Here is a 5,365-nt window from a genome sequence, read left to right as displayed (position 1 = left end):
CCCCCCCCCCTTTTTCTAATTTATTATAAAAAATTAATTAGAAAAAAGGGGGGGGGGAGGTCATAAAAACGAGGGTTCAGGATCCAATTAAATTAGTAATAGAACGAAAAAAGTGTTGCTAGGGAAAGAGTATCCTATGAGATATTTAAAAAAATACTGTACAAAGATTTTCAATATAGTTTTCACAAAATCATTGTATTGTATTACTTAATTATTTTATTTTTATTTAATTACTAATTAATAAAATATTCATTGCAACGAAATATTTCAGAAATTTTTTTAGTTAACAGCTTCTATTTTTTTGGTTCTTGTTCTTTCTGGATCCTAAAATTAAAATAGAAGATTGAGGTGAATCATAAATCCAAAGGAGGTTTCATGGCCAAGGGTAAAGATGTTCGAGTAACAATTATTTTGGAATGTACCAGTTGTGTTCGAAATGATATTAAGAAAGAATCGGCGGGAATTTCCAGATATATTACTCAAAAGAATCGGCATAACACCCCCAGTCGATTGGAATTGAGAAAATTCTGTCCCTATTGTTATAAACATACAATTCACGGCGAAATCAAGAAATAGATCAAATTGAGTGTTTGTATGTCAACTTTTATTTTAAGAACAGGAATAATGCTCGTATCTATATATTATTACATATATATAAATATAAACAAATAAATCAATAGAAAGAAATCTAATCCTATATTTTTAATTCTATATAGAAACTCTATCCTATATAGAAATAGCAATCGTTTTTATTTTGATCCGACCAAAATAGGATTTTAGAGATAAGGAATAAAAAATTATGAATAAATCTAAGCGACTTTTTACTAAATCCAAGCGATCTTTTCGTAGGCGTTTGCCCCCGATCCAATCGGGGGATCGAATTGATTATAGAAACATGAGTTTAATTAGTCGATTTATTAGTGAACAAGGAAAAATATTATCTAGACGGGTGAATAGAGTGACTTTAAAACAACAACGATTAATCACTATTGCTATAAAACAAGCTCGTATTTTATCTTTGTTACCTTTTCTTAATAATCAGAAACAATTTGAAAGAAGTGAGTCGACCCCTAGAACTACTAGCCTTAGAACCAGAAAAAAATAGACTTATTCTTGAATTGAATAACAATTCCAATCTGAAGGAATTAAAAAAGAGATGAATGTTTTGTTTTGACGACTTTTTTATAATACTAATTTCTACTCTACCTTCCCCGAGCTCATTCTCCTTAGAACTCTATTTCAAAAATTTTCGTGGGTTTCTTCCAATCCCCTTATTTTTTTATGTCATTCGAAATTGTATAAAGACAACTCCTATTTAATAGAGCTATTTGTGCAAGTATTTTCCGATTAAGAAGTAATTGCTTCTTGTACAGATTGTGTATGAATTGGTTATAACTATAGAATACCCCCATTTCGTGAATTACGGCATTTATTCGAGTGATCCATAAACGGCGAAAATCTCTTTTTCTTTTACCCCTATCCCGATGAGCCGAAACTAAAGCTCTTATTCTCTGTTGAGTCATAGTTCGTGTAAGTCGTGAATGAGCCCCTCGAAAGCTTGATGCAAATAAACGAAGTTTTGTTCTACGCCTCCGAGCTATATATCCGCGTTTAATTCTAGTCATTGAATAAATCAAACTTTGATGAATAACTAATTCTTTTTTTAGTTATTCTTTTCCCCTTTACTAGTCTATTAATAATCAAACGAATTATTCCAATGTATAAAAAAAATTCCAATGGCTTTTGCTACTCTAACCTTCCCCACCACTATTTTTTGCTAGGTATTTTCCTTTGCTTTGAAAGGATAAATCCCCTTGATATAAAAAAATAGAATAACTACAAAAAGTAGTAAATAGAAATAGAATTGGATAAATAGTGGGTTCCATCGTTTCTATGGTTACTTCTAAAACGGTGAGGTCCTCTCTATACACCGGAGCTCCTTCTTTTAATTAATCAATACTATTGGTAACTTGCACAATTCACATTCTTTGGCTCTACCCCATGAATATTCCAGTAATAGGTCTTTCACAATGAGATCCCCTTTATACAGTAACGGTATTTCATTTTGAAAATTGATTTGGTCATTTACCCTGTTAGTCCGTTCTTTTCTTTTAAGAGTGGAATCTTTTTTCTAAAAAATGGAATTTCCCCCGCTTAATGGATAATCATTTGTTATCATTGGGGGTTTTCTAAAAAATGGAGTTGGTTGGATTTGCACCAATGTAAACCATAAGTTTCAGACACAATAGAATATATGAACGATCTATATTTTTTAAATAATGAATCGAGTTCCTCCATTCTATTTTATTCACAGGTACTGATCCGTGATATTTCAAAAAGAATTTCCTTTTTATGTCTCAGTCTATGATCTAAACGAGTCGCACATACACCCGAGTACATGTTCCTCGTCGCTGAGGGCATCCCCGAAGCGCTGGGGATTTCGTGACGTTTCGGATTGGCTGTCTTGTATTTCTAATAAGTTGTTTAATGGTTGGCATACGGAATCATATAAATAATGGGCTGGTTTAGATTAGTTCTAACCGGCTAATTCTGAATTACTTCTCTATCAAGATTCTCTTCAATATAAAAAAAATATTGAAGAGAATATGAACGTAAACCTTTAATCTAAAAAGATATAAAATTAGAAATTGTAGATTTGTATGAAATCGCTCCTATGTTTTATTGAACCGCTACAAGATCAACAATTCCATGAGTTTGGGCTTCTGTTGCTGACATAAAAACATCCCTTTCCATGTCTTCGGATACAACCCATATAGGTTTGCCCGTTCTTTGTACATAAACCCTTGTGATGGTTTCGCGAAGTTTTAGTAATTCTTCCGCTTCCAAGATAAATTCTCCCGTTTGTGCCTCATAAAACGAACTTGCGGGTTGATGGATCATTACCCTGATGATATAGTTTCTATTTCGCAGAATGAGGCAGGATAAAAAAAAAAAACAGAGAAAATTGAATAACCGTACAGGCTTTTTTGTGCATTGCATACGGCTCCACTATGGAATTGACTTTTTTTACCTTTCCTTTTGGCGAAAGAAAACAAAATATAGGTTGTATTATACGCAGATCCAAAAATCATCCAATTACCATCCTTCTTTTTTTGTAGAAGTTAAAAAAATACTATGATGGTTCCGTTGCTTTATATATCATTTTTTTGATTCAGCAATCCCAAAGTGTCTTTTTTTTGATAAATTTTGTAAATAAGCTTCCGGTGTGAAAACAAAGTTTGTGACGCTGAAATGTGCCCAAATAGGTAAGATATCATTTGAAATACCTCTTCCTTATCTCATACTACTCTTTCAATATATAATCTAATTTTTTTTAATCTAAAAAATTTCATATTGAATTCGAAGTGCCATGCTATTATTACTTAACTAATTCATATTTCCGATGGCGAAGGCATAGTATTTTTTCTCGAAAATAAAAAACTCATTGGCGCCAAGCGTGAGGGAATGCTATACGTTTGGTAATTGCTCCTCCGACCAGGATAAAGGATGCTATTGAAGCGGCCAATCCCATGCATATTGTCTGTACATCGGGTCGCACAAATTGCATAGTATCATAAATAGCCATTCCAGATATTACCCATCCACCAGGAGAGTTTATAAACAAATAAAGATCTTTGGTATCCTTTTCTATACTGAGATATATCATAAGACTAATAAGTTGATTCGAGATTTCGGTATCAACCTCTTGGCCTAAAAAAAATAATCTTTCTCGATAAAGTCGGTTGATTAGGATAAAATTTTATTCCTTAGGAGCCGTACAGGCACCTTTTGGTGCATACGGTTCAACAAAAATTGTGAAAAAATCAATGTGTCGATTCCAACCTCCCCTTTTTTCATAGAAGGTTTTTCTTTCTAACTTATAACGGAAGGGCTTGCTCCCAAAAGTAAAAGAAATTTTTAGTTTTGGCGCCTTTTATTAGATATTATAATCCTCTAATAAAACGATTGATTAAGCCTGTCAGACTCATTTGATTCATTGATATTTTTTTTTCATCGAGGTTCAGTTGAAATGGCGATGGTTTTTTCTTGTTCCTGAATGGGCTTTTTACTTTTTTTATTCCATTTTTTAGGTTTATGCTCTACCCCGAGTAAAAGGAAAAATTTGCCCGATTTTGATTTGCACATATAGGACAAATAAACTAAATACCGCGTCTTTTTTTACTACTCCTTTGTTTTTTGAATTATTTGATTTGATTTGAGCAACAGTTTTAGATAACCCTGTTTCAAATTTTTTATAGCATTTTTATCAGAATTTTTCATATCATATTAAGTAGTTAATTATAAAATTATTATATATTAATTATCAATTGGGTTTTTGCTAAACGGAGCCTGGATACTCCATTTTATTAGTGCGATCACGTAAACCATAAAAAAATTTGATAATCTAATATCAATCTAAATACTCCCTGCATTGAATTCCACTTTATTTTTTGCGCTTCGCGTTACAATTTTTTGATAATTCAATCAATCGTTTCGAGCGAAACAGTTGATATCTCGATCGAGGGAGAAAATGGGGAAATCCCATATAGCCCGATATATCTGACAAGTCGCACTATATGTCAACCCAAGATGTATCTCCTTCTCCAGGACTTCGAAAAGGTACTTTTGGAACGCCAATAGGCATGAAATGAAAAAAAAGAAAAAGAGAATGAAGTTCTATATTTCACTTTGATGTGGAAACGTAAGTTTGGGGTTTCGGTTTTTAATACTATTATCCTTTTTTCCTACTTTATTAATCATATTTCAATTAATTATATTTAATACATAAGTTGAATAAGCTTAAATAAAATATAAAATAAAAGTAAAGTAAGAGAGAATTAATAAAACTAAAGGAAATTTTTTACGAACGGGCTTCTGAATGATCAATAACAATAGCTATCTTGGTTCATATAAAATAGGATTCACCCCCATTGCGTATTGGTACTTATCGGATATAGAATAGATCCGCTTCCCTTTTTTCTATGAATTGAATTGTTCCATTATTACTAACAGAATAGAACAAATATTAATCCTTTCTCCGAAAAAAATTACCTAAAAAGGGGGGGTACGTAGCATAGTTTTTTCCAATGCAATAAAGTTACATAGTGTCTATTTTTCGTTGATAAAGGGGTATTTCCATGGGTTTGCCTTGGTATCGTGTTCATACTGTTGTATTGAATGATCCCGGTCGTTTACTTTCTGTTCATATAATGCATACTGCTCTAGTTGCTGGTTGGGCCGGCTCGATGGCTCTATATGAATTAGCAGTTTTTGATCCCTCCGACCCCGTTCTTGATCCAATGTGGAGACAAGGTATGTTCGTTATACCTTTCATGACTCGTTTAGGAATAACCAATTCGTGGGG

The sequence above is a fragment of the Camelina sativa genome, unplaced genomic scaffold (assembly GCF_000633955.1).
Source record: "Camelina sativa cultivar DH55 unplaced genomic scaffold, Cs unpScaffold00495, whole genome shotgun sequence".
Classification (NCBI taxonomy): domain Eukaryota; kingdom Viridiplantae; phylum Streptophyta; class Magnoliopsida; order Brassicales; family Brassicaceae; genus Camelina; species Camelina sativa.
Note: the sequence above shows the minus strand (reverse complement) of the source record.